The sequence below is a fragment of the Megascapheus bottae genome, chromosome 19 (assembly GCF_031878675.1).
Source record: "Megascapheus bottae isolate mThoBot1 chromosome 19, mThoBot2.hap1, whole genome shotgun sequence".
NCBI lineage: Eukaryota > Metazoa > Chordata > Mammalia > Rodentia > Geomyidae > Megascapheus > Megascapheus bottae.
The window spans coordinates 40,005,169-40,019,121 of NC_143527.1; the positions used below are offsets into that span (position 1 = coordinate 40,005,169).

At 39.5% G+C, this 13,953-nt stretch overlaps 1 long non-coding RNA gene across 1 annotated transcript in view; it reads right to left on the reverse strand.

The window, feature by feature from the left end:
• Positions 1-373: 373 nt before the first annotated feature.
• Positions 374-13,953, reverse strand: part of LOC150049889 (uncharacterized) — a 41,977-nt gene continuing 28,397 nt past the window's right edge. The window contains exons 3-4 of the long non-coding RNA XR_016538899.1: positions 3,149-3,204; positions 374-600 (exon numbers count right to left, since the gene is read on the reverse strand). This is a non-coding gene — a long non-coding RNA (uncharacterized LOC150049889). The remainder of the gene's footprint in view (positions 601-3,148; positions 3,205-13,953) is intronic.

A 13,953-nucleotide genomic window follows, 5' to 3' on the forward strand; every position in this document is an offset into this window, starting at 1 on the left:
CTTAAAAACAGTGCCCAGGCCCTGTGATCAAGCCCCAAGACTGGCAAAAAAATAATAAAAATAAAAATAAAAACATGACTATGAATAATAAGATCAAAATTAGGTGATATAAGATTACCAACCTTAACATATTTCCCTGTATTGGTTCTAACAGAGAGATTCCTTTCATCATTAATGTTTGATGTTTTGCATTTATCAGTTAACGGCTTACCCTAGGATCACTTGGAAGTTTAATGATTAACCAGATAGGCTTCAGCAAATCAAGAATATGGTGACTCACACAATGCATCATCTTTTAGTCTGCACCATAATGGGCACATTTGTAACTTGACTGGATACTGATGAGAACACAGCACACACTTTATTGGGTGCTTTGAGTCTTGTGAAAACAGTGGCTTCCAGAGCAAGTAGGTTAAGAGGCCAGCAGGTTATGCTCTAAAGAACATGCATGGCTTTCTTTGGTGATCTCATTGAAGAAGGGCTGAGTGCAATGCTTTCCTTGATATTGCTTTAGGCAGAAACATCTTGGTTGAATATCAACTCTGTTTTCTTTTGCAGCTGGCTGCCCAGCTACTGTGAGCATAACATATAAGAGCATGTCTGTTTATAGAAAGAAAAAAATCAAAGGCAAATGACAACTTCAGTAAATGATAACTTTTAAATCTTTATATTAAGTGTGCCTGATAGCAATATTCAATACCTTTGGTACTTTAAGAATTATGAACACAACTAATGGTTTTATTTATTTTATTATAATAGACAACTGACATTTTTAAGGATTTTAAGGACATTTATTAGGATTTTTCCCAGAAGAAAACCCTAATAAACTCTGGAAGCTTTTACATAGTTTTTTTTTTTTTTTTTTGAGTTACAAAATCATCAGCATTTATCTATGGTGATGAACAATTCTCTAACATTTGTTTATGAATACTGTCACAAATATACCCTGAGGGTATATTTGCCAGAGTGCTAGTTTTTGAAACAATTACAATGAAACCTGGAAAATAAAAGACAAAGGAAGAGAAAACAGACAAGGAATGACAGAAAAAAGATTAGAATAAAACAGAATGTGGTAGACTTGGGGACATAGCTTCATGGTCCAGTACTTATCTAGCATAGATGGAATCATAAGAGAAAATAAAAGAGCATAAAGGATGTTGCCATGTCTGCCAGTGGTTAATGGGTAGAATTATTTTTGAATTTGTGTTGGTCCAGCCTAATTCATTTCACCATTGTTCAAGGCCATCTACGCCAACTTAAAAAGTATCTTAGGGGCCAGGAGTTTGGCCTAATGGTAGAGTGATTGCGTAGCATACATGAAGACCTGGGTTGATTCCTTGGTACCGCATACACAGAAAAGGCCAAAAGTGGTACTGTGGCTTAAGTGGTAGGGCGCTAGCCTTGAGAAAGCACAAGGACAGTGCTCAGGCCCTGAGTTCAAGCCCCAGGCCTGCCCCCCCCAAAAAAAAAAGTGTCTTAGAAGTCAAGTGTCAGTAGCTCATTTCTGCAATCCTAGCTACTGAGGAGGGTGAGCTCTGAGGATCACACTGGGAAGCCAACCTGGGAAGGGATGTCCATGAGACTCTTATCTCCAATGAAATACCAGAACGCCAGAAGCAGAGGTATGGTTCAAGAGGTAGAATGCTAGTCTTCAGCAATAAAGGTATGGGTCAGCACCCAGGCCTCAAGTTGCTTCAATACTGGCACACATAGATAGGTAGATAGATAGATAGATAGATAGATAGATAGATAGATAGATAGATAGATAGATAGATAGACAGACAGACAGATAGATACAGACAGTATATAAGGACACCTATTAGTAAATGGAACTCGTATTAGCATCACTTACAATACAGATGCCCCTCAATTCTGATACAGTTACTCCTGACAATCCCATCATAAATGGAAACTATTGTATGTAAAAAATGCATTTAATATAACTAACTACCAAATATCAAAGTTTAGCTTAGCCAGCCTGAAATATGCTCAGAACAGTTGGCTTAGTTCACAGACGGAATTACACTGAACACCACCGTCCTAGAAAGATCAGAATTCAAGATCATCTGAAAAGATCAGAATTCAAAATTCCCTCCTCCTCCTCCTCCTCCTCCTCCTCCTTCTTCTTCTTCCTCTCTCCCTCTCTCTCCCTCTCCCTCTCCCTCTCCCTCTCCCTCTCCCTCTCCCTCTCCCTCTCCCTCTCCCTCTCCCTCTCCCTCTCCCTCTCCCTCTCCCTCTCCCTCTCCCTCTCCCTCTCTCTCTCTCTCTCTCTCTCTCTCTCTCTCTCTCTCTCCCCGTGAATATACATACACCAACCTGAACTTTTTAAAATTGAAAATATCAGCACTAGTAAAACATGGGAGAAGAGTATTTTCTCCAAGAACTATGGAGTCTATATTCTTTTTCCTATTTCTCCCATAAGTACAACCCTAACATGAGTATATAATATAGAAAACACACATACTAAAAAATTCTAAATAGTGGAGAGAACAAAGCAGGCCGGTGAGAGGCTTTGAGGACTCCAGGAATACCACAATAGCAAATCCCCATGGCTTTGTCTTTGCCTTTGCCTCATTTAGAAAGTACTTGGAGGCAGACCAGAGAAATCCAGCAGACAGACAGAACAACAAACCCCAGATCTTTCTAGTCAAAGAACCAGACAAGGGCCAGACTTGGTAAAATAGCATTTTTAGAAAACACTTGTTACTAATTTCTTTTTCTCTAGTATAAGAATACTTTTAGAAAACAGTCACTCTAGTTCAGCTACACATCATGAAAATCTAGTCAGCCATGGCCAAGTGGGAAACTCAGATTCGACTCTAGACCAGAATCGGACAAAGCACCCCAATTTTCCCACCAGGATGATGTCATACCTGTCCTTCCTGAGTGACATTAATAGACTCCTCCTAGTAGCCCAGAAACCCCAGCACTGCCTGGCAGTTATAAGGAATCCTCCACTATACACTCCTCAAGTATCAGTGGAAGCCATATGAACTTCTATCTCCATCTAGCAGTGAATGACTGCAACTCTTTTGCCTACTGAAATACTACCAGAGGAGGCCAGTGAAAAGAAAAGGATTAGCTAATATCCAGAGTCCCATATATAATAAGTACTTAATTATAATGTTACAATAGAAATATCACTCACTGTAACAAGTCAGAAAAGTCACTCATGAGAAAAGGACAATCCATATACGCCAGCACCTAGAAGACAAAAATACTAAAACAATTAAACAGGTGCTACAAAATACCCATCATGTTGTAATAGCTGAATCATGAATTGGAGAGCAGAGTCAGCTATATAGTGAGACCTTGTCTACCCAAGATTAGTGGTAGAAAGCTTGTGTAGCCATGTTCAAGGCTTGGTTTTAGTCACTAGCACAGCAAAATATACATATATGTATATGTGTGTACATATGTGTGTAAGTAAATATCTACTATAACTTTTTATTGCGCAATAATTAGAATATTTGAAAAATAGGAGGTAAGAGGATATTAAATCAAAATTTCCACAAAAAAGAAGCTATGAAGAAGAAACAAATGGAAGTTCTAGATCTGAAAAATAAAATACTTGTCAGATTGACTCAACAGAAGTACAGAGGAGAAAACAGTAAAAAAAAAAAAAAATCAGCAAATTTGAAGAAAGAACAGTGAACTCAAGGCCAGCTTGAGCTATATAGCAAGAATCTACCCAAACAAAACATGAATCAACCGAATTATCATGGTGCTAGAGTTCCCTATAACTAATTTGACCTACCATAAAAAAGTGGTTAAAGGCCGGGAGTTTGGCCTAGTGGTAGAGTGCTTGCCTAGCATGTACGAATACCCGGGTTCGATTCCTTGGTACCACATACATAGAAAAAAGCTGGAAGTGGTGCTGAGGCTCAAGTGGTAGAGCTCTAGCCTTGAGAAAGTCCAAGGACAGTGCTCAGGCCCTGAGCCCAAGCCCAAGCCCGGCAAAAAAAAAAAAAAAAAAAAAAAAAAAAAAAGTGGTTAAAGAAAGTTTTCTAAATATATAAGAAATTATTTGGGGCCGGGAGTTTGGCCTAGTGGTAGAGTGCTTGCCTAGCATGCATGAAGACCTGGGTTCGATTCCTCGGTCACATACATAGAAAAAAGCCAGAAATGGTGCTGAGGCTCAAGTGGTAGAGCTCTAGCCTTGAGAAAGTCCAAGGACAGTGCTCAGGCCCTGAGCTCAAGCCCAGGACTGGCAAAAAAAAAAAAAAAAAGAAATAATTTGTTTAGAAAAAGAAAACGAGAAAGGAAAGGAAAACTGAAAAAGGTAAAAATGGCTATATATCATGTATTGTTGGGTTTTTTTTAGTCTTCAAGATAGTGTAGAACAAAAGAAAACATTGTTTAATATGGTTATAAATACATGGAGAGGAAATAGCTAAGACAACCACAGGTTAAGCAGGAACACGGCAAGCCGGGTACTGGTGGCTCATGCCTGTAATCCTAGTTACCCAGAAGGCTGAGATTTGAGAATTATGGATTGAAGCCAGCCTAGGCAGAAAAGTCCATGGACATTCTTTTGTCTTCAATTAATCACAAAAAAAGTTGGATGTGGCTCAAATGAGTAAAAAAACTCAGGGAGAGCACCCAGACCCTGAGTTCAAGTCCCAGGACTGGCAAATAAACAAACAAAAGAGCATATAAAGGAGGTTAAGATTTTTACTGGTAGGCAGTGATAAAGTACACATAATGTAATTCAAAAGTCACCACTAGCACACTTTATAAAACAATACCCTAGAAACACTACTTTGTTGTTGTTGGTGGTAGTGGTCCTAGGCCTTGAATTCTGGGCCTGGGCCCTGTCCCTGAACTCTTCAGCTTAAGCTCTACCATTTGAGCCACACCACCACTTCTGGTTTTCTGGTGGTTAATTGGAGATAAGAGTCTTCATGGACATTTTGTGTCTGGGCTGGCTTTGAACCATAATTCTCAGCCCTTAGCCTCTCTGAGTAGCTAGGATTACAGGTGTGAGCCATGCGAGCCCAGAAAGATGTGATTTTTTTTAAAGAGCTACAAGCAATCCATCAGAGGGCAGAAAATAAAACAAAATGAAAAACAGAACAGAAAATAGAACATAATATGGCAAATTTAAACCATAGCATACTGATTATTACATTAAATTCAACTAGGCTAAATACATAAATTAAGAGATGGAGAACGGCAGAGCAATTTTTAATGACCTGTCTACATACTGTCTACTAGCCTGATCCATACATGATCTGAGGGTTGGAAGAAGACCCCAAACTTCAACTCTTTTTTCCCCAGTAATTCTATAATTCTTAGAAAATTTCACTCTTGGCCAGGAGTTTGGCCTAGTGGTAGAGTGCTTGCCTAGCATGCACAAAGACCCAATTCCTTGGTTCAATTCCTTGGTACCACATATACAGAAAAAAAAGTTGGAAATGGTGCTGTAACTCAAGAGGTAGAGCCCTAGCCCAAGGACAGGGTTCAGGCCCCAAATTCAAGCCCCAGGACTGGCAGAAAGAAGAAAATATCACTGTTTCCCAATAAACTGTGAATTGATCTGAGATAGGACTGTAGTATAACCACATGTTTTACATTCCTAAAAGTAGAAGAATAAATGGACAAATGAATAAATTAATGACTACTCACATAGTAGGTGAATATAAAGTAAATACATTAGGAAATATAGAAACTACTAGTATTCTTGCTAAGATCTTATTGAACCAAGGATACATCTTAGTAAGCTAAAACTTGAATGCAATTCAAGTGCACAATAAAAAAACAGAACATGTTATGTGTATATATGTATGTGTGTATATATCTATATCTATATCTATCTCTATCTATCTATCTATCTATCTATCTATCTATCTATCTATCTATCTATGCACTACTGTTTTAGTTTTCTCCCTGGTATATAAATCGGGAGAGATTTTACAGATTACATTTTGAAGGCATTCTATTTGAATGAATTCAGTGGATATTAAAAAGGAAAAAAAAAAAAAAACGAGACAGCCAGGTGCTACTGGCTCACACTTGTAATCCTAGCTATTCAGAAGGCTGAGATTTGAAGATCGTGGTTCATAGCCAGCCCTGGCATGAAAGTCTATGAGATTCTCATCTCCAATTAACCACCAGAAAACCGGAAGTGGCGCTATGGCTCAAAGTGGTACAACACTAGCCTTGAGCTAAAGAGCTCAGGGACAGGGCCCAGGCCCAGAATTCAAGCCCCATGAAGGACAAAAATAAAATCAGACAATGCCTTAAGATTTTTGTGTGTACGTATGCTGGTAGTAGGCTAGGTTATTTGTGGCTAATTGGAGATGAGTCTTATGGGCTTTCCTGCCTGGGTTGGCTTTGAACCCTGAAATTCTTAGACCCCAGCTTCCTGATTAGCTAGGATTACTGGTATAAGCCACTGGCTTTAAGATTAATGAATTATGGAGATTACTAGATTTTTCTTTACTCAGTAAGGGGTTTAAAATAAATTACTTTAAATAGCTTTGGGCTCCTCTTAGATTATTTTAGGAAGTTGTTACAAAAATCCTATCCTAAAACCTTAGTTTTGTTTTTCTATACTTAGTGTACTTTATTTAATCCAAGTAAGACATAATAATTTATTTAGCTTTTATAAAAATCAGTGTAAGAACTTAACTGCTATGCCCACAGGCTACCCGATAATTTTAGTTTCCTGTCCTTTCTGTGAGTAAAGAAAACAGCTGTGTTTACCCTTTTGAGGCTGACAAAATCCATTTGTTGGTACTGTACCATGTAAGTCACTTTTGTAAATGCAAAATCTGGCAGCAAGTTAAGCTTGAATAATCACAAGTACTTGATTGAACCTTTGGAGGGACAACTGCCAATTTTGAAGGGCTACTGAAGGTCCTAAAATATTCATCAGACACAACGTCTACCAAGAGCTTCATGAGTCCAACTGCTTCCTCAAATTACACACTAGACCGAAGATGTGGAGAATGTGAACAAAATTAGAATAATAATTGCTTAGATACATTGCTTGAAATCTGAACTGCTGAAATTAAATTGGGAGTAGCTAGCATCATCCAAGGTTAGGGGTAGATGAGATGTGTCTTTGTAAAATGAGTAATTTTTTTTTTTCTTTTCTCGGTAGCTAAACTTTTGATAAGAAAATTGGAAGGACATGGCGACTGTTGTGGACTCTAAGGAGATTCCTGAAAACAATCTAATTTATAAAGGTGGGGGACTTCTGGGATTACTTCTTCATTCATTAAATAAATAAAGATTAACTGTCTGGAATGGTTGCTCATCCTATCATCTCTGTGACAGCAATGTCTTTGTTTTTAAAAGTCAAGGTCAAGACTGGACACAATGTTTTATTGTCCATGATATACTCCTTCCAGTCTTCCCAGGCCAAACTAGCCTTCCCTTTCTGTTCAATCTCATTCTGTCAGAATTTCATGTGCCTAGGCCTCAGCTCTTTTTATTTTAGCTACTCTTTCAGATAAGGTCTTGTTTTTTCTTGGGGTTAGCCATGGACCATTCTCCTACCTCTGCCTCCCAAATTGCTCTATCTCTGCCTCTGTCTGGGTTTTTTTTTGTTTTTTTCTCTTAGTCTTTGTCTCTGTCTCTACTTCTGTCTTTCTCTGCAAGGTCTTAATATGAAGATGGGGCTACCTTCAAATTTATAATCTTCCTGTCCCAACTTCCTGAGTGTTAAGATTATAAGCATCCACAATATTTCCTGGTTCAGTGGTTCTCAGTCTGTGTGTGCCCAACTGGAACTCCATCTTTTCTGGTTTATATCTCCAAAATCCCTTAGGGAAGACTATTTCCAAGATGACTGATAGTCCAAAACCCCCTAAATTCTCTTTTCTCCATCCCACTGTAAACCTGGTAGCAGAGACAGGCATTGTGAGAGGCAATGTCTAAGACTAGAAATAGTCAGCATTAGACTCAACTGTTGTGATACATCCCTATGGGGTCTTCGAAGTTCAACTTGGTATTCTGGAGATAAAATAAAAATAGCTATGTACCAGGCTGTGTTTTAAGATGCCTACACAGATCTTTTCTTCTTCCCATATCACAATGGCATTTGCTTTTTTGAAGATGAAATGTCCCTTATAGGCTTATGCTTTGTAAAACCAAACATCACTGAGGAGTCAAGTCTTCTGGAGGGTCTCTTGTCGATGGTTCTTTGTGGTCTCTGCTTCCTGGCCACCATGATGTGAACTGCTCTGGTTCTACATGCCCATTATCATGGAGTGACACATCTACAACCATGAACCAATACAAACCCTTTCCTGAGTTGTTTCTATCAGGTATTTGGTCATACTGATGGAAAAGCTGTTGAAGAAAATGATGCTGAAATCTCATCTGTATTTATAACAATCCTGTAGGAAGGTAAGAGTTTAGAGTTCAGCTTGTCCTCTCATTCAGTGTAAAGCACCACCTTATAGATTTAAATAATCTACCTTTAAAGGCAGTGAGATTATTGTGTGCAGATCATACTACAGTTTTGGTCTGTGCAGTGGGATAACCCAAGCCATGAACTGACTGTGCTTGCTATTTCCTCACCCCCCCCCCCATATTGTGTGCACTTTGTGTTGTGAAGTTGATCCTCCTCTCATTGGATGGCTGCTGACTTTCGAGCCTTCATATTCCCATCCATCCTTTTCCTAACCATTTTCATGGATCAAAATAATTGAACAGATGCTCACTACTATGTCTATCACGTGACCTTTATAAAGATATTTGAGATGTTTCCAATTCATTTTTCATCTGTGATTCTGGGAATTCAACCCAGGCCTTCCCATGTGCTAAGCAAATGTTCTACCTCTGAGCTCTATAACCCCAGCCTCCAAGTGGTGGAGGCTTCATGGTGGTTACTACTTATCATTTCCATAACCTATATATAATGTAAGTTTTTTTTTTATTATCTTCATAGGTGAATTTATTTGCAGAAAAATTAACTTAAATTTTAAAGTTAATATGCAACATGTTAAAGTGTAAATGTCAAAGTCTGATGCTTCCTTCGGCTTTTAAATATGGTTACAGTTAGAAAATTTTTATCAGTATCTATTTAATTGAACAGACAGTTGTCACTTTAATATTTCCATACATGCATGTAATGTACTTTCTTATTCTCTACTCCCAAATCAGGACCTTGAGATTGTTCAACTGGTGCTATACTATTTAAGCCATTCCTCCATCTCTGCTTTTTTTTTTTTTTTTGCCAGTCCTGGGCTTGGGCTCAGGGCCTGAGCACTGTCCTTGGACTTTCTCAAGGCTAGAGCTCTACCACTTGAGCCTCAGCACCACTTCCGGCTTTTTTCTATGTATGTGGTACCGAGGAATCGAACCCAGGTCTTCATGAATAGTAGGCAAGAACTCTACCACTAGACCAAACTCCTGGTTCCAGGTGTTTTCTTTTTAATTATCCGGTCTTGGAGATAAACTTATGTAGGTCTGAATCAATTATACATTAACATATTTTGCAAAGTTTTTACCCTCATTCTGCACCTCAAAACAGGCCAAGCTTAAAATTCCAAATATGTACAGAATCTTTAACCCCAAAATACAAACACAATTTGAGTTTGGTTCTTTCAAAGTGTTGTGGGGTTGTAAGGTACTTCCCACGCAGCCTACAATTTTCCCATGTAATTATGGCTTGAGGTTGCACAACCACCAAAGTTTTAAACCAGTATGTTAACTGAATTCTTTGGTGGCTAACTGAATGCTATTTGTGGTTGCTAAGTCAATTACCCACCTAATTCCAGGAGAGAATGGTACAAGTAGTTCAAGACTAAGAAATTTCAGATTCTCTCCTTAGAGGAATCTGTTTCTCCCACATTGCTTGATGGGATTTTGTATTTTTTTTTTTTTTGGTTCTTCAAATATAGCAATGTATTTTCCTTGACTCCAAAGAACTTTGGATTTGCCTGACCCCTATATTTTTTCTACATTTCCACATTCTTCCTTTCATAACTCTTAGAGGATGTTAATGTGATATCTAATTGTATTCTGGATTTGTCTAACTTCTAAGGTCATTCCATGAGCATACTGTGTGCTGAACTAGTTGCCTGGAAATCATGTGGTTCATGATCCCTGTTTCTCAGAACAAGCCTTCTGTGCCCCACTATTCTTTCTCTGTGAATAGTCACTTATCTAACTCAAAGTTGGTCACAGGGAATCCCAGTCAACTGAAGCAATGTGAGAACTTACACTAAATACAGTCAGTTGCTATAAGAAGAGATTTCTTTTCTTTAATGGGAATAAATTTTATTTAAACTTAAGCATAGCCTTCCTGAAAAGACATTGACCTGCCTCTGAGGGCTTTCTGTTTGGGAGAAAACTGACCCCTCATTTTAGCAAGTACAAATTCACGTACACTACATATCAAAAAGCCCAATAGAACCCACAATGCTTGCCCACTGGAGCTCATATGCCCCTTTTTGTTAAGCTGGCTGTTATTGAGCATCTGGATGTGCATGCATATATAAATCCTGACTTTTCTCTCCTCTTATTGTGTGTGTGTGTGTGTGTGTGTGTGTGTGTGTGTGTGTGTGTGTGTGTTGATAGTAGGATTAGAGGCCTAGGGAGAAAAAGCTTCCAGTGTAAGCGCTTGCGCTCTCTCTCTCTCTCTCTCTCTCTCTCTCTCTCTCTCTCTCTCTCTCTCTCTCTCTCTCCTCCTCCTCCTCTCTCTCCCTCTCTCTCTCTCCCTCCCTCTCTCTCCCTCTCTCTCTCTCTTTCTCTTTCTCTTTTTCACTGAGCATGCTCAGTAAGTACTATACCACTAAATTATAGCCCCAGTTCTTGTTATTTTGAGATAGGATGTCAGTGTGTAGCCCATACTCCCCTGGAATTGGATAATCCTCCTGCTTCCTCATCCCAAATGCTGGTATTTAAGAGTTACTCATCCATACCCAAAAGAATGAAATTTTAAACTAAGGAGTAAAAATCCAGTGAAAGATAATCAAAATTGAAAAATTTAAGGCAGTAGAGGACTAACAGCTATTTATTCTAACAAGCCCCCTCTGAAAGACTGATGACAATTGAAGAAAGAACAATCAAGGCTGTAAATTAAAGAGCATTTCTAGAAAGCAGTGTTGGATTACCTCTTCCTCTAGTGGATTCCTGAACAAAAGAGAAAGCACGGAAGTCATTGAATTAAAATAACTAGCTTTACACCAATTCCCAAAGCAATCCCAGTGAACAGTACTGCCAGTCAGGAATGAGTTCCCCAGAGACAGCTTGGCAAGCCCCTCCCAACCCGGGCTGCCCAAGTGGGCAAACGAATATTGGGTAAATAATGAATACCTTGCCTTTGTAAATGTGCCCCTGTTGTTATAGTATTCGAACTGAACAGGGCACTAAGAACCAAAATAAATCTTTCTTCCTAAGTTTCTTTCCTCAGGCATTTTGTCATCCTTCCAACACTAAAAATATGTGAGTGAAACTGTTTCCTTAGATGTCTTAGCTGATCAGCCAAACTTTTTTTTTTTTTTTTTTTTTTTTTGCCAGTCCTGGGCTTGAGCTCAGGGCCTGAGCACTGTCCTTGGGCTTTCTCAAGGCTAGAGCTCTACCACTTGAGCCACAGCACCACTTCCGGCTTTTTGTTATGTATGTGGTACTGAGGAATTGAATCCGGGTCTTCGTGCATGCTAGGCAGGCACTCTACCACTAGGCCAAACTCCCGGCCCCCAAATTTCTTTTTACTAAAGAGAAGATCTGAAGACTGAGCAATTATCTAGGCTAGCATACGCAAGATCTTGAGATCCATCTCAACACACACACACACACACACACACACACACACACACACACACACACGATTGAATGTGAAGTGATGTAGGCATTTAAATTTGTGTGTGACAAATGGGATGGAAACCTAATCAAATCAAGGAATGGATCCTGTCAAGTAGATTGATTTTTCTTGCTGTTCTTTCCTAGGAAGGAAACCATTAAACACTGCATGGAAGGACTGGACCAGGAATGAAGATAAACCAGTTTCAGCCAGGAGGCATCCTCTTACTCTCAGTCACCAGCCAATTTCTTTCCTCCACCTGACAGAAACCAGTCACTTGTTTTCCCTTTGGATTTGTGTGTCCATGTGACAGGTTGGGACCAAAGTATAAATTCATATTTTAATGACAATGATGTATTTCAATGATTATATTCATGCTATGTGTTTGTTGTCTAAGTGAACAAAATTCTGTCCTTCCACTAAGGGGCTAGAGGTACTGGGACCTCTGGCTCTCATGGTTATTACCTCTGGGAATTATATTTTTTTTCCCCTTGAGGTGTAGATTCCACAAATGCCAACAAGACCAGCTTCAGTGGAGAACTCATAGGTCTTCTCCATTCTAGAACTTTTCTATGCCTTAATGGGCTTCTGGAGGACACATGTAACAGAAAAGAAAATTAATGTCATCATTTGCTAGTTTCAGCTAGTTTGGCCTTACTGATGAATAGCAATCATAAATAAATACAGTTGAAGAGGGTAATTTGTAGTTATGGAAATAGAGCAGTGGAACCCACTGAAATTGTCTTAACTAGGGAGGGTGTAGGATTGAAGTAAGGTGGCTGAGCCTAAGTAAGGAAACAGAATCATAGCCATGTCAGCACCTTCCCAGGTGCTGGAGACTGGTGGCTTCTCAGCCTCTGGCTGGGAAGAGGGAATTCTCCACCTAGTGCTGGAAAGCCTAATGGTGAAAAAAGACTATTTATTAAATGCAGATACCAAGCCTTGAGGAGGGCTGAGAGGGCTCTGATTTTGAGAAAATAAAGCCCAGGAAAGCTTTACATATGGAGATTTAAGCTCTGGCTTCTGGTCCTCCTTGCAGGAGGGGCTTTACCTCCCCCCCCCCCCCAGGTGATGGATGGGGCCTGCATCCCTGGAGAGAGGGGTGGGTACTTGAGTGATAGGTAAGTCCAAGCCCAGGGACTGGAAATTTCCTGTGACCCTGCTCCCTGACCTGAGTCTGTTTAAGCCTGGACCAGCTTAGGCCCCACTGGGTCATGGCACCTGTCTCTATCTTTGGGTCCTCTGTCTTGGCTGTTCTCTGGTCACCATGGCATCCCGATTCAGCTTCCCAGTGGAGCTGAATTGGCTTGTTGGTATTATATTTGTTGTTTTTGTCATCTCTGGCCTGTTTCCTGATTGTTTTGAGAGTGTTTTCTGGCAGCTGGACTTGGAGGCAGGAATCTGCTATGCAGTCAAGAGACTTCAAGATTTGAACCCGCAGAGTGGCTTCTGTATATTTTGTATATTCTCGCCTTATTACAGGATAAATGAGAATGAGTTTGGCTGGGATTCATTGCATACATATATGGAAATGCCAACCATCCCTTTTCCCCCTTGTTCAACTATATATAGTGATAGAAAATTGTTCAATAATTGAAATACAAAAGAAATTGCAAATAAACCTATTTTTGTAAAGCAATTGATGAAATACTGAAGGAATTGCAAATAAGCCTTTTTTACCATTAAATTAGTAATATTTTTATTTTGGTACAACATTCTATCAAGTCTAAAAATTATGAAAGTTCATTTGTTTTCTTCCTTCCCTCTTCCTTTCATCCCTTTCTCCTTTTCTTCCTCTCTCTCTCTCTCTCTCTCTCTCTCTCTCTCTCTCTCTCTCTCTCTCTCTTTCTCTCTCTCTCTCTCTCTTTTTGGTCATATGGCTTGAATTCTGAGCCTGGGTATTGTCCCTGAGTTGAACTCTTCAGCTCAAGGCTACTGCCCTACCCCTTGGGCCACAGTCCCATTTCCGGTTTTCTAGAGGCTAATTGAAGATAAGTCTTATGGTCTTTAATGCCAGGGCTGGCTTTGAATGGTAATCCTCAGATCTCAACCTCTTGAGTAACTAGGATTACAGACATGAGCCACTTTGCCCAGCTCTTTTTTCCTTTTCTTTTCTTTTTTATTTTTTTTAGTGTTGGTTCTGGGGCTTGAATTTAGGGACAGGATGTTGTCCCTTAGTTTTTGTGCTCAAG